Raw genomic sequence first — 22,726 nt, forward strand, 5'->3', positions numbered from 1 at the left:
ATGCATAGTAAAACTAGGCGTTGTAAGCTCTATAAATGTTTATTTCAGGGAGGAGACACAATATTTCGCTGACTGGGATTTATAAAGGTAATTATGCGCAGGTTCTGGCGTACGCACGGATTTATAAGTCTGAATATTTTTCACCGTACTCCATTTTTGGCTTTCGGGCGTACGTGCGCTTTTAGTAAGGATCCCACGCACAGTTTTATAAATGAGACCCCTAGAGAGTTACTGAGATAACAGATCTGCTTACCTAACAAGATACTTAACCCTGGTGACCACAGGAATGCAGTGTTTCCCAGTAATTACCTAGATTAGTCTAATCTGTGCCTCCACTGTTTCATAATAAACCGAGAATATATATATTTTTTTAATTCATAATAACATAAAAGGTCTCTAACATTGTTTTGTGCCATTGCTTTAGCAAAGTATCTGTCAAATGAACTAAAATTGAAAGTGTGATATGGCTTTGTGCCATTATCAAATCGTAAATTTAATTAGTAAATTAGTTTTTTTGTTTTTTGTGTTGCGTGCTTCAAAGCGAAGTGCGCAGTTTTGCTCACGCGATCAGCTTGAGGTCCGGTGTTTTAGACGTCTCATAAAGGCTCAGCACACAGTGAATGAATGCAGTGAACTCCATCTCTGCACGTGACGTGAGTTCAGCGTGCATTTGGGAAGGTATCGTTTCTAAATATGCAAATTATTGTTTTCCGCAATTTCAAAATAAAAGTTTCAATCCTTGCACTGAGTTTGCATGTTTTGATGTCCACATGTTCTTGTTCAAGAAATTACACTGGCTATATTTATATCGTGAAGAAGACCAATATTCAAGATTAAACTAATAAAAATGTCACGGTTGGCACAAGTACAACGGTTTTCAATATTGATGATAATAAGACTGTATGTGCAATAAGACCAAGCACATTTAGTAAACAGGGTCAATTTTGATTTTATGAAAACTTTCAGGGTTTGTCAAACATATTACAGACAAGTGGTGGCTTTAAAAACAGGATTCTCTCACAGCTGGAGTTTATGGGTAGAAAATCAAAAGAGAAACATTTCCCTCCTGCATTAAAGAGAGCATCAGCCTTTCTGTGGGAAAGACTCGGGAAGAAGTTTCTCCTGTACGGAGACGCTGAGTGTGTGATCCTGGTTGCTCAATTAATCCCAGTTAAGTCGAGCACAGCAATCTGATACAGGCATTATTACAAAACTCATCCTACATCCTTCAACTAATCCCAAAGATGATCCTTATCCATGGAGAAGGTTTCTGTGCTGATAAATATCCAAACTAGAGGCCTAATTAAACAACCGTGAACAAAGGTGAAATAGAGGAGAACAGGAGCGTGCAGCTGCTGAGATGCTGTTAAAAAAAATAAACTAAGCCTTAAAAAAAAAAAAAATCAATGGATCTAACCAACTGAAATAAGACAAATCCAGAGTCTTATTTGTGGTGGCTTGAGACACAATATCAACAGATTGTTACATTCTCTGAAGAAAATGCGTGCTTGCCCGTGCATTTTCAATGATGCATTATAATGCATTAAATAAAGTTGCATGCAAATAAAGATTAACGGAGTGCATTTTACAGGGAAATACTATTTCAGTTTATCTATCTTCTATCTATAGTCACCCATCTTACTTGCAATATTTACGAGCAATTTTTCAGTGCAGAGTCAGGGTTTGCAACAGATCCTCTGTGTGTCTAAAACTTTGCAAATAACCTTTAAGCAGAGCATCTGCTCCCTAAAATGAGGTAAAAGTGTAAAAAGCGAGTGGCCACCGGTTTTTCTCTTTTCATCTGCAGATGAAAGAAGGATTCTGGGATAGCTGCAGTTACTTTAAACGGCCTTTCAAACACAGCGCTTTGAAGAGGAGGGTGAATTAAGAAGATGAATAACAGTGCCGTGCAGCGATTTACACTGTTTATTTAAACATGTAAAAAGATGAGAGTCTTCTGGAAATGTCAAATTTATGGATCAAGACAATCTGCATAAGTAGGCTCAGGAACAGAGAAGGCTAATCAAAGCAAAATTCTGCCTTATAACAGCTTAATGCTCGCATTAAAATTTGGCCTGTGGCTTTACAATGCATTTAGTGGTGTTTGCTAAAGCAAGTGTTCTGCATACTTAGTGGTGTTAGTGATCTGGACGTGAATGATATCGCAAATCAAGACATTTCATAGAGACTTGTGTGAAGGCTCTTTTGACTTTAGCCAATAAGCGACCAAATAGCAACCATTAGGAAAACTGCAGCATCATGCCGGCAATTTTTGCATTGGTCAAACACCAATCACATTTTCTTCAGAAATTGTTGACATTCCCCTCGAGATTTTCATAATGGCTTCTGGGATTACTTTATCCATTTCTGAAATTTGTTTTAATTTGGCAAAAACGAGGTATCTTGCACCGATATTAAAATTCCGGTATAAAAAAACAATATGCATTTTCATGTTACATGGCATATAACTGATTAATGTCTAGATACAACTTACTGATTAAAAATTAATGAAAAAATAAAGCACTAAAAACATAAAAATTAAATGCTAAAAGTGAATTTAGGCATCACATAAAAATGTTTTGTTGTGAAATCTTTACTGATTTTTATAAAGTATAAATCTAAGAATAACTTTTATTTTGTTCGTTATATTTCAAGATGAACACTTACTGGACTGAAGAAACTTAGATTTACTTGATTATCCATACATAACTTTTTATTTCTTTAGAAAAATCATGTTAAAATTTGAGTATCAAATATTTTTGAGGAACGTTTATTTGTTCAGCGCTCAATAATCATTGCATTGCATTATTGCATTATGTTTTGCCCCACAATAAAAACTACAAGGTTTGATCATAAAACTAAACATTTAAATGAGTACTGTCAAATCGATTAATCGCGATTAATCGTGATTAATCGCATCTTACATAAAAAGTTTGTAAATATACAATATGTGTTTGTGTGTGTGTATACATGCACATTACAAGCAGAATCTCCTAATTTTATCTGACTTTTTGGCCATATAATATCAGCATCTGCACCAAATTGCATATTAACATAACATACCGTAATCATGTGTGCTAGCCGCATGCCATAACAAACACTGGCAGCTCACTGGGGTTTGAAAGCAGTGATGAATGCTGTACTCCATTCATCATGTGCTACTTATATGCACACAAACCCAAACATAGATCCCGACTGAATTGCTTTCATGTTACGCTGTCATATCTAGTGTACTCGGAAGCTCTAAGCAAATATCTTCATAACGAGGTCTTAACAAAGCTGTGGAGATAATGCTGTCCGAACTCTTGACATTAGTTCATTATGTGCCCACGTTAATAACGAGTTCCCTAATGCATCACAGTAAAAAGCGTCACTTGAGCAGGAATCTACAATGTTATCCCGCATGTTTCCCTTCACAACACCGGCACTTAAAGAGTTTTTTTGCATTTTCATCTTTCTTTAGTGTCGCAGTTTTAGCAAGAAAAAGTTCCGAAGCACAAAGTCCCTCCAGCGGGAGTTCTTCTCTATATCAGTGTCAGTGTTTCTGAACTCCTGAAACGCCTCCATTGTAGTCTTGAGTTTCTTCCGGGAACAAACACGTCACAATATTCCTCATTTAAATAATTCACACGCAGAATAAAGGGGCGGGGCCTGGTTCAGTTAGTTAGTAGTGTGTTAATCAGGCAGGTAAGGGGCGGGACATTTCCCAAACATACTCGAAGCACTTGACCAATCACAACACACTGATCCAGCAGACCAATCAGAGCACAGTGTGCTTTTCAGAAGGAGGAGCTTCATAGAGACAGGAACTAAACAGGGATGTGTTTCCCGAACAACAGTGTAAGAACATCCGTTGAAGAAATCAACTAGTCACGACTGTTTCCCGAAAACATATTGTCGCGAAATTTTGTTCAATCACGTTGGTAAATGATGTCATTAGCTTGGTGGAGTAATAACTTCTTTAAATGAATCTGTTTGAGATCAAATTAACGCTAGATGTTTTGCTATAAATGACAGACATGGCATCTGAGGATTATTTCTCATTTTTCTCAGTTATTTTGCTTTATTTCCAGATTCAATCATAGCCTCGTTCTTACGTACTAGAGCACGTTCGCACATGCGCACTCTTCAAAAACTGTGCTTTAAATCTCTTGACACACTAAAAGACGTAAATGACATTTGTATGTATTCTAAATAAAAGACACAGATTGTACTGAATGTCAGCTTGCTTATTTTGCTCAAGATAAGGATTTATTGAGTCCACATGTCATGCAAACTAGAAACTACTCTTCTAAGCACAGGTCGACGCTGTCGTTCCAAACACACACTTTGCGATGCTGTTTGCGAATGTTCGTTGGAACCATGGTTTCGGGAAACACCGACTCGTTGAACTATCCTGATAACGCGACCATAGTTGGCTAACAATGCTTTCGTTACTGACAGACTGGGAAGAGAGGAGCTGCAACAATGTCAAACATGGGAAAAATAATGTGTTTTTGAACATTCAAGCATGAAAACTTATTCTAGTAGAGCCTAAAAACAAAACCAAGACTCAAGAAAAAGGGCTTAATAAGTCCCCTTTATTATTCTGCGTCTCTTCTCAGGAAGGCAATCTTGCTATAAAGCATCTTGCTCTAAACCTGCCACACACACGACTCCAGCGGCCCCGGACTGTCAGGGTGTCTGGATGAGCCTTATTAGGGGCTGTTAGTGCTGAATGTCATGTTTGTACAGCTCTAGTGTGAAGAAAATGAGCTCCACTGAGAAAGAGAGAGACGCTTCTATCAGCGCCTCTCCACAAGCTTTAACAAGGAGTTTCCGAAAGTCAGCGGTCCTCTGGAGTAACGAGATTACACTGGTTCTGCCGAAGCCACGGGACGCATTTACAAACACTGAAAACTGGACTGTGATTAAACGTTGTGGGAGCGCTGACGAAATTCTTCCACTGTATTCTGGCTTAGCAGATCGATATTAATTAAATGATAATGTTCGGAGTTATTTGAATTAATTTTTTAAATAATAGCATGGCGCTAGCAATGACAAGGTGAGAAAATGTAACTTAAATGCAATTTGTCGCCTTGGATTAAAAAAAAAAAGCATAATATGCATATATAATATGTAATATGTTTGTCTTGTTAAAATCTGTAGTATAATCTAGTGACTGATTCTGCAAACAAATACCAGTCTAAAAAATAAATTAAGTATCTATTTAAGATTCTTCCATTCTTCACACACACACACACACACACACACACACACACACACACACACACACACACACACACACACACACACACACACACACACACACACACACACACACACACACGTATGGTTCGCTATCTTTGTGGGACTCCATAGACGTAATGGTTTTTGTACTGTACAAACTGTATATTCTCTCCCCTTACACTAACCTGACCCCTAAACCTGCCCATCACACACACACACACACACACACTAACCTGACCCCTAAACCTGCCCATCACACACACACACACACACACACACTAACCCGACCCCTAAACCTACCCATCACACACACACACACACACACACTAACCCGACCCCTAAACCTGCCCATCTCACACACACACACACACACACACACACTAACCCGACCCCTAAACCTGCCCATCACACACACACACTAACCCGACCCCTAAACCTGCCCATCACACACACACACACACACACACACACACACACACACACACTAACCCGACCCCTAAACCTACCCATCACACACACACACACACACACACACACACACACACACATACATACACTAACTCGACCCCTAAACCTGCCCATCACACACACGCACGCACGCACACACGCACACACACACACACACACAATACTCAAACAAGTACACACTCAATCGGGCTAAAGTAATGGACACAATGATGGATACTGTCTTTAGTCTCAGTAATATTTCGTCCTAATGACCTCCACTGTCTGATTTCATCAGTTTCACTCGTAGATCAGTGAAAGCACTCCGCTGGAACAGAAGACCAGCAGTAAAGGTGAAGTTCATTTGTCTTGTATTATAAGACAATATCAAACACTGCAGTCAGAAGGAGTCTATCACAAGTGATTGGATCACGTCTTCTGGAGCCGGAGGGCTGATCTTTCACATATTGTTCTGACTCTCCATTGGTCTGTCAGGAATGATTCAATAATATATATAACCCCCAGTCTGATATTCAATAACAGCCCCTAAAGTGCAGGAGTTACGCAGATATACAGATGAAGAGAGAGAGATACACCCGCTGATACACTACACACACTACCACAGAGAAACAGATCAAACACACATGATCACACTCAGCTCTCACACAGTCTATCTATCTATCTATCTATCTATCTATCTATCTATCTATCTATCTATCTATCTATCTATCCACCTATCTATCTATCTATCTATCTATCAGTCTGTCATCCACCTATCTATCTATCTATCTATCTATCTATCTATCTATCTATCTATCTATCTATCTATCTATCTATCTATCTATCTATCTATATACTGTATATATCAGTCTGTCTGTCTGTCTGTTTATCTATCATCCACCTATCTATCTATCTATCTATCTATCTATCTATCTATCTATCATCCACCTATCCATCTATCTATCATCTATCTATCCATCTATCTATCTATCCATCTGTCTATCTATCCATCTGTCTATAAAAATCTATAAAAAACATTTATATTTCAAATAAATGCTGTTCTTTTGAACTTTATATTAATCAGAGAATCCAGAAAATAAATGGATCATGGTTTCCACAAAAATATGAAGCAGCGCAACTGTTTTCAACATTGACAATAATCAGAAATGTTTCTTGATCAAATCATCATATTAGAGTGATTTCTGAAGGATCATGTGACACTGAAGACTGGAGTAATGATGCTGAAAATTCAGCTTTGATCACAGGAATAAATTACATTTTAAAATACATTCACATAGGAAACAATTATTTTAATTGTAATTATATTTCACAATGTGTTAATAACTACTGTGAACTATATATAATAAATTAATATTCATTAGGCCTAAATTAATATATAATTACATTAATATAAATATTACCGTATTTTATCAAATGAATAAAGCCTTGGTGAAACTTCTTTCAAAAACATTTAAATTTTTTTTACCCCAACCCCAAACTTTTAAATGGTATACTACCTTAAATGTAAATAGCATTTCTGCATTCTGTTTGCTACCTCAGATATAATTCAGGAACTGAATGGGAATTTAAAAGGCAATCTCAATTCAATTCTGAACGGTGCAAAACCCTGAAGTTGTGCTGCAAGTTTTTTGGGTCTGTAAAATGAATCTTCTTCTTCTTCCTCAGATGCACGCTGGGCTCAGAGATTAGCAAACACACAGCGATGTTCTCAGGAACAGGTGTCGCCACTCCACGGTAATTACATCAGCTCATTCACGCGTAACAGCCTCGTCCAAATGTCACTCACTCGTGATGATGATGATGATGATGATGATGACAACAAAATGACAAACACCAGTGCTGATCTGAGACTGATCTGCCAAATCACACAGAGAATCAATAAGTGTGTAAAAATCACATGCGTTTGTGTGTTTTCAGCTAGTTAAAGCTAGCCAAGTTTCCACTGCTAAAAATATTTAAGTTGAGATTACATGCTAATTTTAAGCTGAATGAATTAGCTTACTCGTATATTTTAAGTTAAGAGCAATTAAAACATATGAGTACAAAATAAAAATCTGCCAGTTCTGCTTACTTAAAGGGGTGGTATAATGCCCTTTTCACAAGATGAAAAATAAGTCTCTGATGTCCCCAGAGTGTGTATGTGAAGTTTTAGCTCAAAATACCCCACAGATATTTTTATATAGCATGTTAAAGTTGTCGATTTTTGAGGGTGAGCAAAAACGCACCGTTTTGTGTCTGTCCCTTTAAATGCAAATGAGCTGCTGCTCCCGGCACAGGGGGCGGAGCTACAACAGCTTGTGTCTGTTTACCTCACACAGACATGAACTGAACATTTCAAAAACGTTTAGCCTTTTATGTTCAAACCGGAGTCAGACAATGATGGAGAGACTCAAGAAGAAGTGACAACATGTAGAAGCAACAGGACATTTCTGAATGGTTAGTTGATGAATTTATGTAGCTTATGTGTAGTTATCTTCTAGTCATTGATTAGCATATTCTGTCTTGATAATCTATAAATTGTGTTCGGGGGGCGGGGTTTATGTAAATTCTAGGGTTGGTGATGTCACTAACCCGGGAGGAATGTCGTGTAGTCTCTACCAGCCGTTTGTTGTAGTCCTTAAAAAGCGATTTCTTTAAAAGCAAATATCTCCCTTTGCTTTGAACTTTGAGCGTCGTAACTTTGCAGATGTTGTTTATGTTCAAACAGCAACATTACACACTAACTAAAGTTAGAAAAGCCAAATCATAATCAACCACCCCTTTAACTTTTGAATCTCTTAACTTAAAAATATTTATGTAACCGATTACCTCAATTTGTTTTAGTTTTGCCCCATTATTTGGGTTTGCAGTGCAATATGAGTGTATACTATATAATAATAAAAAAAAATGAACAAGAACATTTTTAAAGTGACGATGCAAATTCACAGTTTTAAATCATATTTTTTTGTTGCTGAAGTTACGTCAAAGATGCTATTAAATCATCTCTTAATGTTCTCATAAATACACATCACATCATCACTGATAAACTGGGACAGAAAGAGGAAATAACCCGTAACGCAGCCGCCTTGCTGTAAGCCCTGTCCTTTCCTTTCAACGTCTATAAAAAGGGGTCAAGTGACATTTCTCTGCCAATTAAAGAGAGAAAAGTGTCTAGAAATGGAGCGTGTAACATTTGACAGCATCACATTCATTAAGCTCAGCTTCACATGAACACCATTACGAGGGAAACTGATCATTTGCTGCACGTGACGTGAGATCCGAGACCAAGTAAAGACTCAGACAAACAACTGAACGTGGAAAATGTAGCATTCGTGCATCATGGAATGTTCGAACATTCCGCTTGGATTCTACAACAAACCATTTCGACTTGATCAAAACCTGTTGCTGTGGCAACGAGGAAAGCGTCTGTTCAAACTCCATAGAAACCAAAGTGTGCGGGGGAGAAACTCGCGTGGTGGAACAGGAGAAACATGACCAAACGTTGGCTATACTGTACACCAGATTAATGCTGTGGTTAAGTAGGAAAAATGGCTGATTATTGGACAAAAGGAAAAGGGCCTCTGGGAAGAAAAAGAAAAGAGCTTTACTTATGGTGTGATGTTCACAAATCAAACCATAAGAGGAATTTGAACTTACTGTACATTTTTCTATATGGAAAAAAGCTGTCAAGTCACCTTTATTTATATAGCGCTTTTTACAATACAGATTGTTTCAAAGCAGCTTTACAGAGATAACAGGAAAATAATGCAAGAAAGTTTGTTTCTAGAAGAAAATAGCATCACAGTCTAGCTTAAGTAGGTTCAGTGATGGTTCATTTTTGTTGTAAAAAATGTATTAATGTAGTTAATTTATATATATATATATATATATATATATATAGCCGTTCTGGAGAAAACCATGATGTCATCGTCCAGCTCAGTTGTGTAATTTTACATTTATTTGTGTCTACTGGTAATGTAATGATCATTATTGAAATAAACAATATGAAATTTGCAATGCATTTTTAGTTCAAATAAACACATTGGTATTTTCAATGCGATTTGATATGCTTTTTTTACCAGCTGTGTGACTCAAAGTTGGCTATTTAAACAAGTCATTTAATGACAGAATTACGCAGAATTAAAACATAAGACCTGTAATTCAAAGTGTAAATGTTAAGCAAAGGTCTCATAATCAACATGAAAACATGGAGATCTCACTCAGGGCTCTTACATCTAGATTCCTGAGAGTTTGAGTAGGTTAATCGTGTTCATTATTGTGTCCCGCATATTCAGAGCCTTCATAATTGTTATTAATGATCAAGTCTTTTATGGATCAAGCATGACACTCTGTGTGCAATGCATTTTTATGCATCACAATGTGACTTTGAGGTGAATGTTTAGGTGCAATACAAAAAAATTTGGTGTAGGATTTACTTTGAAACTATTTTCCCTCAGAAATGGCAAGTAGAGCTGTACGACTTTGTGTAATTTGAGAATTTTGTTGTTGTTGTTGCTAGTTTAAACAAGAGAGCACGATTCTCCAACGATTCTGAACAGACAATTAAACAAAATAACATGTAATATACTAGGGGTTTGGACAAAATGTTAATTGCTTCAGTTGAACAAATCTCTTGAATGAATGATTCAATGGCAAATGCATTTTTTAACAGTCGCTTGTCGCCACCTACTGGTTTAACGATGTAATTGATACACTCGTCATTCGAAGTTACTAAGTTAATACTGCTAATAGACACAGGTGAATCATTGTCATTTAGCATTGAGATCACATGGGTGTTTGAATTGAGATCATGATCTTTTGACGATGAATCGTGCAGCTAATGAATTCAATGTGAAATTTTAAAGTATAAAGGCTAAAATAGTATTTTCTTGTAAAACGTACCCCTTCTTGTTTTAATGTCGAATTATTTTATTTTTTTTACAGTGTACTTTGTGATTCAATTTGATTCAGGGGAATATGATTCAATTCCAGCGCGTTGAGTGTTTTCTGTTAGAACGGTGTCGTTAGTGGCCCCTGAGTTATTAACTAATGATATTCGCAACGGAAGTGAATCAATCAATCAAAACTAACTTTAGCTGGACAATAACTTTATCCTAGAGCTGCTGTAAAGCCTAAACAATCTTAAACCGTTACTTTAATTTCCTATTATCACTGTAAAGCTGCTTTGAAACAATCTAAATCGTTAAAAGCGCTATATAAATGAAGGGGACTTGACTTCCAAAACGATTCTCTGCAGCTTTCGTTTTGCATGTGTAAATTAAATATTTAATTGATTTGGGTCTACGTGCTTTTTCAATAATCAAACTGATTTAACTTCAGAACTCTTTGTTGTCCAACCAAGGTCCAAAATCAATATTTGCTAAGTCCCAAACTGCATTTTCACCAATCCTAGTAACTCCATAAGGATTTGCAACATTATAAAATTGAATTGTAAGAACAATAGTGTGTCTCTGAGACGTGAACGAGTCAAATCAAAGACAGTCCTATCAAAGAAGATTCAAGGGTCTTCATTACTTCTACCTCAGTGAACAAAAATATCATATTCTTTATTCATCAGATTTATTCAGAACTCTATTCTTCACGTTAAGCCACCAAAACTAATAAACTGGGAACAAAATCAAAATTTGTGGTTGGTGAATTTTCATCAGCCTTTAGTAGGAGCGAGAACAAAGTTAATTTTGGACCCTCAATACACCAAAACAGATGAGCAGCCGAAATCTAAACAGCTCTTTATTTGAGAGTTCAGACACTCGGTGTGATCGGTCTGTTCACTAGACAGACAGATGGCCGTTTCTCTTACCCACTGATCCTGGAACAGTGACTGTACATGAAACAAAGCTCTGCATTTTAGTGAGCAGAGTCAGCAGGTTGCAATGCATTTGATGCCACAGACAGCACATCACACGATGACATGTGAAATTGCATTATTAATATATGCACCATTAGCATACGCCAAGCATCGCCACAGGCCTCTAATATCCAATCCCCCCGATGAAACACCGTCAGAATTCCTCCACAAACATCAAAAGAGCGAACGGGTCATCTATAATCACCTGCGTTCGCTCGGAGCGTCCAGAACAAGATCTATCACAAGACGTCAGTGAATCAAAAATGCCAGGCAAATGTCAGCGGAGCTCATATAAGGTCCTTTCCTTGACCTTCACTCTTCACTAATGTGTGTGTGTGTGCACACCGCTTTAACATCAGACGCAAACACACGTCCATGGACTTATGCAGACATGCACACACACACACACACACACACCTGCACGCGCTCACAAAGAAATGTCACTCTGGTGATGTCAACAAATCTCTCAGTTGCTGTTTAAAGGGCTGGGTCATGAACTGCATTTTTATCTTATTTAATAATGTTCTCTGAGGTGCACGTATAATGTTATCAAGATTTTTATATCAAAAACATCCTAATTTAGAAGTAATAAGATATTTTTTACCCTGTTTTCAAACACTCTGTTTTGATGGGCATTCAAGACTTGGAAGTAAACGCCTACTGATACGATTGGGTAAATTTTTTGCATATTTAAATCATTTGCAGCGTCCCCGCCATTACACATGTGGAATTGTCTTGTAAATGTCTGATATCTCATTACATTTGCCAACAAAACGTCTTGTAATCCTCAGAGGAGTCTCTATGGTTTTGTTGCTGGAGTAAACATGTGTTTGAGTCCGTCTCGTATTTACTACTATATCACGTGTGTGAATTGGTGGGCGGGGCTAAAGAGTCTTCTGCACTATGATATAATAACGCGACAAAATCTGAAACAAGCTGTTTTCTGAGCTTGGTTTAAAAGCTGTTTTTGGACTAACGAGGAAATTTTGAGCTCTGAAATTTAAATTTATGATATTTTTTCTAGTACAATGGCCTCTTACATGTCAAAAGATCCAGGAAAATGTGATTTCTCAATTCATGACTTTTTTGTAGGATGCTGTAAAGCGATTTTTGACTGCCGTGGCTTTTTGCATTAGGGCTTGAATTTTGAAAGGAATAGTCTGCTCAAAAACCATGTGATTTTCTTCTGTGGAGCACAAGAGAAGCATTTCGGAGCGTTTTTCTGGCCGCTGTTTTCCGTGCAATTACAATGAATGGGGAGTGATGCATTCACGCTTCAAAAAGGACCTAAAAGCACCATAAAAAAATCAGGAAATGTTCATAAAAAATGGCCCATTTGAATTGTGCGCTACATACTGAAGCCATACAGTAGTAAGATGAAATGTAAGAATGTTATTCAGAGCAGCTTTATTATTGTTAACTAAAACTATTGAAAAACATTTCTGTTAAAGGGATACTTCACCTCTGGGAAGATGAATGTGTATTTAAAATAGATCATTTAAGTAGAAGAAATATGAAGAAATTTTTGAATTTGGAGCTTTCTAGACTGAGAAAAGCCAGAAAATGTATTTTTGGCTTATGTGGATGAAAGACAACAACTCCCAGAATGCACTTGCTTCGCTGTCTTAGGAGGCCACGCCTACCGGTAAGAGTGCGCAGTTTAAAACAACAAAGCTAGCCTACGTGATGAGTTTGCGAGGGATTTAGAGATCGTCCAAAATGTCTGGGATTCGGCTTTTGCGTTCTACAGTCGCCATTCATTCATCATGTTTACTGTGGCGAGCAGGACGAGGCTGACGGCCGCGGGAGAACAGCGCGAGGCCGGTGGCATGATTACTGAGACGCGCCGGGTCTCCCATCTCTCACGGAGGAGCGGGAATTTTTCTTAGCAATGGTAAAACGCACATCAACCGATCACTTGTTTAGCGTTCATGTAAACACTACATTCAAATTCACCAATCGGAATGAATTCAGTTAGATTGAAGGTGTGCATGTAAACAAGGAATGGCGACCGCAGAAAGCAAAAGCTGAATCCCGGACATTTTGAACGATCTCGCCCGCCGGACAAGTCCGGGAAAAGGAGGATGGTTACTTACTCAGCTTTCTCCTACTATTCAGCTTTCTCCACAGAACAAGAGCCTGCTAGCTTAGCTTCCACAGAAAGACGGCTGACACTGTGTACATTCTGTGAGTGAGATCCCACCCTGTATGGGCGGGCTGAAAACATGCGGAACAACGCCATCTACTGCCTGTAGCCTCTGGCCAGAAAATCCTCCGATGACGCAAAATGACGATTTTTGCGTCATCGGAGGATTTTTTCCAGACAAAAAATACATAAATCTCTTGTCTCAGGGGGATATGAGGGTGGAAAGCATGGTAATTCTAAAATTCTACAGGTTTTCTACTAATACAAAGCTTAATGCTAAATCCTGAAGTAACCCTTTAATTGAAATAAAATTCAACTTTAACTGAAGTAAAATAAATAATTTTATTTCAGTTATTTGCAAAAGGCAGCATTTCTAATTTTTTGGTAACTGAGCTAAAACTGAAAACAAATAGAAAAAATTACAGAAGCACAACAAAATTACTGAAACAAACTAAATTTTAAATAAAAATGAAAATATTAAAATGAATAGATACTTTAATGCTATATCAATGATACTAAAATAACACTGACTGTGATTTATTTACTATTTTATTTTATTTTAACAATCTCAGCCGCAGCCTCATGGTGAGAACAAAGTAGATACAAAATATGTGCAATTATGTTCAATTTACTAAATAATAAGACAAAAAAAAAAAAATACAAGACAAAAAAAAGAAAACAGATGATACTTTAAATAAAAAGTTTCTTTGCTTTTTTACATTAAAAACTGCAGCAAAATATGTTTAATCAGAGTGGTTGTAAACTGAATCGACTGATTCTTTGAAAAGATTTGATTTAAAAAAATGATTCATTCAGAAATTGCGCAGTCACTCAAATTTTCTTAGCTTGTATGACTTTGTTTGATCTTATGACTTCAGGAAACTTGAAATACAGCGCACAAGTTGTACGGGCTACTTTTACGAAAGTTTAATGTTGTTTTCACACCTTTAAAGTCACACCCTGTGGAGAAAATCCAGCTTTTAATGTTGTTTATATGTCTATGTGGTGTTTTTAATATGCTTTAAGACAAACCATGTGTAAATTCATAAGTCGACACCATTGCTGATTATTTCCTCCTTAAAACTGCAGTGAACCAAAGACAGTCTCAAAAAGACGCTTTGAAATCGCTGGTGTTTCTGACGTCACAAACTACCTTGTAACCAATCAGATCAACGTGTGATCGTCAGCGAGTGGATCTCTGAGCTGAGTGAGTGAGTGGAGGCGGGGATCATTTGCATATTCATAGATCCGCGTATACTAAATGAGGCAAGGGTGTCGAGTTACATTCAAGATATTTTAAGGCATGATGAATTTCCAAGGCAAAAAACATTTAAATGTGTAATTCTGGTGATCAAAGATGAGTTTTAAGTGATACAATTATTGACTACAGGGGGACTTTAAGAATTTCGAAAGCCTCAGTCCCCATTCATTGTTGGTACTGCATGGAAAAAGAGCGACCAAATTGTTCATAATATCTATAAACTTAGGAAAGAAAGTCAAATGATGATGCACGAGCACAGCGAGTATGTGACTCTTCATCAGCATGACTCAAACTCCTCATCTCGTTCTCCTGATGTCTCCGCAGCAGAAAACACACTCGCTCAGCTCGCTCTCGTCCTCTGTCCTGTGACCTGGAGGGGTTTCCCTGCACAAGCACTGCCCGTTTATATTCTTAAAGGGTAACTCTCGCCAAAATGCAACCTAGGGTCTTTTTTGTGAATCTACCCGAGGCAAACTTTCATCTAAAAGCATAATTAGAATGGAAACACCACTTTTAAGTTTGACCGTATTTTCGTTTTCGGTCAAATTGCCTTGTGAATGGGAGTGAATGGGGCACGACTATGATAGCATCAAAAATCACTATTTTTAAAACACTAAGAAGACTCGACACAACATGAAACTTTGCTCTCAGTATCACCAGGGGCTCTACACATGAACTCCAGCATTGAGATCATTGTGTGTGTACACAGAGTTTACTAAAGAGAAAGATTTTGAACAACTCACCGTCTCTGTGTCCGCCGCCATTTTGACAGTCAAAAATAGTCAATCTCCGAATGCGAATGAACTGACTCTGAATTTTAGTATTGCTTCTTTTATGAGGATCCTTTTTCAAATACAAGGTCAGTATTGATTTTCACTAACGAGAAAACAACAAATTATCCATGAATTTATATGGAACTAAGCTTTAGGAGCTTTCCATCTTTACTCTCCTCCCTGTTATGTTGCATTCGGAGATCGACTATTTTTGACTGACAAAATGGCGGCGGACACAGAGACAGTGAGTTGTTCAAAATCTTTCTCTTTAGTAAACTCTGTGTACACACACAATGATCTCAATGCTGGAGTTCATGTGTAGAGCCCCTGGTGATACTGAGAGCAAAGTTTCATGTTGTGTCGAGTCTTCTTAGTGTTTTAAACATAGTGATTTTTGATGCTATATCATAGTCGTGCCCCATTCACTCCCATTCACAAGGCAATTTGACCGAAAACGAAAACACGGTCAAACTTAAAAGTTGCGTTTCCATCCTAATTATGCTTTTAAACGAAAGTTTGCCTCAAATAGATTCACAAAAATACCCTAGGTTGCATATTGGCGAGAGTCACCCTTTAACTTCGTTCCCCCAAGGCCTGCTCCACACAGAATCATGACAGATGTCTTTGGAGACAAATATTCACACCACCTGACTGAGCCAGCAGCACCATGTAAATTGCACATGTGAACTCGCCATGAAAATCTATCAAATATGAGCCAGAACTGACAAGCAAATAAAACAAATAACAGGTTAGCCAGAGCAGAGTGTGGTGCACAAAATGGTCTAAATAAAAGACAATCAATCTGAGACTACAACCTACAGCACAAAGCCCACATCGAGAGCTCCATCCAGAATGTTCCATTACCGTTAACCATCGCCACTGCTGTTTAATGGAGTCATTACGCTCAAATGATGACAGACAGGTGTGTTAGACTGGCCGAGGGAAAAACGGCCACACACACACTCTCACACAACAGTGTTAATGCAGTTAAGAGAAGTGTAAATGCATCATATGCATGTGGCTCTGCACAAACAAACATCTGTGGAAATTACTGAATGTCAAGAAATACTGTACACAACATATCAGTAAATAAATACTCATTTATGTGTTTATTTGGAGCAGGACTCAATGATTTAAAATGATATGTTGGCCGCTTTCGAAACATTTTCGAATCATTCTTTTCGAACCAGTGATTCAGAGCGTGTGTCAAACTGCCAAAGTCGTGTGATTTCACTAAATGAGTTTTCGTAACTTTTAGGAAACATTTTGAAATTTCAATGGTTTGGCTAGATCAGATTTTTTTTTTTTTTTTTTTTTACAGTTTTTTACATTTGTATACATTTTTAATGACACATTTGTATAATAAAGAGGAAGAGTTTGAGGCAATAGTCTCTTATTGGCCGGATTACCAATATTACCAAGCTTTCCATAAAACAAGCCCTACAATTTGATAAAATAACACATATTATAAAGACATTTCATATTTAATAGTATTAAGGGCGGGAAGCCGACGGTTCAGCATCGCTCTAGTTGGACGCCATCTGGTTTTTTTTGGGCTGATTTAGCATTGCATTGGCGTTTGGACCGTCGGTGAGAGAGGGAACTCTGATTGGCTGTTCAGCTGGGTGAACGAGTCAGTGCACGAATATAAGCAAAAGTGATAAGAACGAGCAAAGAAGTCAAGACGGTACAGACATAAACAGGCTGTGATCATTTTCCGTCATCTCACCTGAGCATTCGAATGCATGAAATATTTAAATAATAACATGATTGATATTTAAAAATGGTAAGCAAGCGCTGCTTTGTTTATGGTTTGTATATCTGCAGTCCTAGTTTCCCTTTCTGAATGACAAACTAGACTATACCTGCTGATATAGTCAGATATATACTTGCACACATCGCAGGCGCAGAGCATACGTTATAGTCGCCTTTAGTCCTTCTGGTGTGTTCAAGCGCAGCTCTTAGGCCGAGACGCAGCCGACAACACACTCAGCTTTCGTTGTCACTGGTTCCTTTACATCGGCTTTGGTGTGTCCCCCATTATTTTCGATAAAACACTTGCATTTTATTTGTAAAGGGTGTTTTTATGAGGGATGCAAGCCGAACTTAAGGATCAGTATTGGGGCCGATTTTTTTTTTAATCCTGAACCCCAATTCGAGCTTCCGTGTTTAGCAGATTTGATGTGCTCTTTTGTAACGAATCACTTGAAAATACTGTTTATTTTGTATCTGCCGTCAGATCTGAGACTTCGTTGCCATAACGCGTTGCTATGTGTTGCCTCTTGCTTAGTTTGGACTTGACTGACAGACTGGCATTCATCATATTACGTGTATTATTTGTTATATTGGTATTGCTCAAGTCTGTAGAGGTTGATGCCCCTTTTTTTACAATTAAGCCCATGAGAAACTCTCTGCACATCCCTGTATGCACTGGATTGATTTTAATAACTTTAACGTGCTTCAAGCGTGCACCAAGCAGGAAAATACAAGTATCGGATCGGTATCGGCACAGCAGATACTAAATATCCAATGACTCGGATCGGTTCGGGGGCACAAAAAACTTGATCGAGGCATTCCTAGCTTTTGTTGCATTTACACAGTTTTGACCAGCAAGTGGCTTCCAAACAGTGAATCATTTTGCGAAGTTCAGTTCAGTTGATTCAAAGTTTCAAAAAGCTTAATTTCTCCCATCACAGCAATTATTTTAATTTCTTTTTATCTAGTTTAACTAGCATCTCTGATTTAAAGTTTAGCGGTGCATGATAAGCGATTAGGGATGATAAGCTCAATTAGTGAATCAGTTCAAACTGTTCATTTCAAAGAACTGATTCAAAGCTCTTGATTTGGTTTGTGTCCTCACATGAAGTCTGTAAAGGCTATTAAACATTGAGATACAGTATACAAGATGCAGATCCCACATCGCTCAGATGTATTTTTGTTTATTTCTTGAAACTCTAAAGCTGCGCTGCTCAAAACACACACTCACATCTCACTGCAGATTATTTTACAAGTCTGTTCTTATTTTACTGAACCTATGGGAGACATTAGGAAACTAATGAAGACTTTTATGATTCCAAACAAGATTACTAAAGAGTAAACAGCTCACATTCTGCAGGAAACTGCATCTCCATACAGATTCAGATGCATTACGGACTCGTTCATTCGTGCGCTTGAGAACTTCTCGACTCCCAAATAAACTATGCGTTTAGTATTCAGTACGGCTCCTCTGGAAAATACACTTCCTAAATACACTTCTGTAGAGTTAATTTCAAGAGTGATCATCAGTTTATTCATTAGTTGTCTGGACTCTCAAAGTTCCTTTCCATTCTCTGACTGACTGCATTAAACAAAACTAATTAGCTTTTCACATTGGACATGTTAAAATGAAATTAAACTACCATCTTGAGACGCATAAGTGAGGGTCTGGTCTCACACTGCACATGACAGCCAATATAGTCAATAACGGTCAATATAGTCAATATAGACAGTCAATATAGTCAATATAGTCAATAAATAATATAGTCAATATAGTCCAAAGACAGATATTGTCTTAAGCTCATTTAAGATGTTATAAAACATAGCATCTGTTTTATACAATAATCTTAAGAAGAGCAATTTGCAGGTTCAGACCAGGTGTATTTCAACCCTATTTACTCTCCACGTTTCTTGTCCTTATTTTTAATCTGAACATACTTTTCTTTTTGTTTAACATCACAAGTAGGGTACAATGGGGCTAAAGGCGCACCAGGGTAAAAGGCACCTTTGATTTGATTTTCCTGTAAACCAATAGATGGCACATAAACGTGCCATAGCACATCACAAAACATCCACTTTTCAAGATGCACGTGGAAATTTGGCTGATTCTTGATGCGATCTCGGTTGATTCTGCGCTAATTTGATCTAATAATTAATGTTTTTAAAAATGCTGTAGATTTATGTAGCTTTGTAGTCTATAGATAGTTTATGTAGTCTAATCGCTAAATTGATTGACTATATTTTGAGACAACGGTCTTCTTAATGATTTTCAGTTTTGTTCAGTATGGTATTTGGGGTAAAAGTTGGTGGAAAAGTCACAATAATTAACATGATAATAAATAACTGGCTGACTTTTACATTTGTTGACATGGTTAGATTCAGATGGTAAATATAATATATTAAGTTGGGTGTCAACCTAAGCGATAATCACCATATTTATAATGAAACCATCATGTTTAAAAATGTGTACATTAATCATATCATATACTAAAATGTATTTTTTTTTTGTTACTAGTGTAAATCTATATTAAATGATTATGGGATCTCCTTCAATGCTTTCAGAATCTTTACTTTTTAAAATAAATTTGTTTCTGTATTTTTTTTAAATGAACATTTTAATGACCGCATATTTATTGAACAAAAAATTCATTCTTTTATTCATCAACATAAACAGAAAATTGTACAAACTTTGCTAAAGTGATTGTTTTGAACAAGTATTAACCTACTATTATTGACATTGTTGTATACAATATATTTATGTATAAATTATGTATATAATATTATTATTGTATATAATATATTTATGTGTGTGTATACACATATATTTGTATACATGTATACACATATATACATATACATATATAATGCTGGTTTGACCCCGTGTGTGGGGTGAAAGGCCCAAATTATAAGATTTTTAAACAAAATGTATTTTCACACAAAATCTGTTGCTCCATCAATGTTCAATACAAACATTTCTTTTCTTTTTTTTAACATTTTTCTTAAGGTTTGCCTTTAGCCCTGTATACCCTACTTCTTACTTTTTAACTCCTCCCTCCAATCGTCGACTCCAAAACACCCACTTCTCATGGTATAATCAATTCCAAATAAATAAAACCATCTATAGTCTAAATATACAGTCTATAATAAAACGAAGTTATTGTTTCACTAAGAAATTGGTGATGCAAAATAAAATACAGTAAACAATTACTGTACAATACATTACTATACTGTACAACAGACAAATACATCATCTACGCATCAGCTGAATTTACTATAAAGCAATGTTGACATTAACAAAATGTTGTGATAGATTGATAGATAGACAGTTTCTCCAGACATCAACATGTTTTATACATCATGTTAGTCACACGAGGATCCTGCAACAGGCTGTCTGACACTGGCTGTGTCTCAAGACCCAGTGAACTGCATCTTAGACGCAAAGTCATAACTCTATATGATGGCCAAAAATGTTGCTGACTTGGAAGCGTCTATGATGTTGACCAAAAATGTCTTATACACACATATGATGCCAACAGCTGCTGCTGACTTGGAAAACGTCAAAAATGCTTCACACTTCACACATGTCCAACTCGTCAATGATGTTAATGCCTAATAAATGCTGCTGATTAGGAACATATCCATGATGAAGCCCAAACCCGTTGTTTGCTAGGAACTGCCTAAGATGATGACCATAACGCTTCATGCACACCGCTGTGTTTATTATCTTCAGATGCTGCACGCGCATCGGCGGCTTTGAGACGCGTCCAGCGCGCGCTGCTGTAAACGCCTTTATTTACATACACAAACACACAAACACACTCACGTACCGTAAAACCGCGCTGCCGCTCCGGAGGAAGATCCAGGAGGATGGAGGAGAAGAACGCGTGTGTGAGAGATGAAATCAGCGGACACACACACACACACACACAGAGAGAGAGAAGAGCATCATCTGCTGCTCTCACTGCGCATGTCAGCGCCGCACCGACCATCTACCGGCAGATCATCTTTCACGAGACCCACTCACTGACACTGTCTGGGGGTCTGTGGAGAATAGAAAACGCGGAAGTTTTTTTTTTACGTTTTCATGACGTCTTCTAACTTTCTAACTACTGACCTGCAAATAATTACATAATAGTCTAATGTAAATATAAAATGTTATTGAGGAAATCTAGCGGTTTTTATTGGGGGTCCATGGGTACATAAAGGGTTAAAAGGTTTATATACTATTTATTAAATACTATGTATGTTTCTTTTCTTTTCTTTTCTTTTCTTTTCTTTTCTTTTCTTTTCTTTTCTTTTCTTTTCTTTTACCAGGCATTTATTTAAGAGCAATATTCTTATTTACAATGGCACGGCATGATGGCAATGTCTTGTTTTCCTAAAGGATGAAAGGTAACAGTTAGGAATAAAAATTAAACATACTGTAAATAAAAAAAGATTACATCAGAAGGTAAATAAATAATTGATAATAAATTGATTATATAAATCGATTGTAAGCTAAGTTCAAACATTGAAGAAATAGCTTATAGTATTTCCATTATGTCTTACTTCTAACTTTCTAGCTACTGATCTGCAAATTATTACATAACATTCTATATTTATTATAATTATTATAATTATTACAGAAATTTTACTGAGGAAATCTAGCTTTTATATTTGGAGTCCATGTGTGTGTTAATGGTTAAACCCTGTTGTATATCTATTTAAAAAAAAAAAAAAAAATATATATATATATATATATATATATATATATATATATATACATTTATAGCCTATATATAATACAAAATATAATAAAAAAATGTATATAATAAAATATAATATATATATATATATATATATATATATATAGGCTATATATATATATATTTTTTTTTACATTTTAATTTACAATGGTATGCCAATATAAAAGGAGGGAAGTAGAACAATTAGGAATACAAATTAAACATTCTGTAAATCCAAAATATTACATCAGAAGGTACATAAATAATTGATAATAAATTATTAATTAATGATTATAAGCTAAAACAGTTAAGTAATAGCCTACAGCCACAAAAATGTTATATCTAAACCATTTACAATAGTTTGTAAAAAAAAATAAAACTGGTACAGGGATAAAATGTCTGATCTTAGCATTTTCAACATTAAAGTGTTAAAAGGCACCTTTATACGCACATCTGTACACATCATCTCCATAAATATGAGGAAAAAGGTCATTATTTTGGAACACAAACTAAAAGAAAGTCGGA

General features: G+C 36.6%; 1 protein-coding gene across 1 annotated transcript in view; it reads right to left on the minus strand.

Moving 5' to 3' along the window:
* The window catches only part of fut8b (fucosyltransferase 8b (alpha (1,6) fucosyltransferase)), a 98,978-nt gene extending 77,532 nt beyond the window's left edge, over positions 1-21,446 (minus strand). The window contains exon 1 of the mRNA XM_084431768.1: positions 21,305-21,446. The gene's annotated coding sequence lies outside the window, so the exon portion shown is untranslated. The remainder of the gene's footprint in view (positions 1-21,304) is intronic.
* Positions 21,447-22,726: the final 1,280 nt, after the last annotated feature.

This window comes from Rutilus rutilus (genome assembly GCF_951802725.1).
Source record: "Rutilus rutilus genome assembly, chromosome: 15".
Lineage (NCBI taxonomy): Eukaryota > Metazoa > Chordata > Actinopteri > Cypriniformes > Leuciscidae > Rutilus > Rutilus rutilus.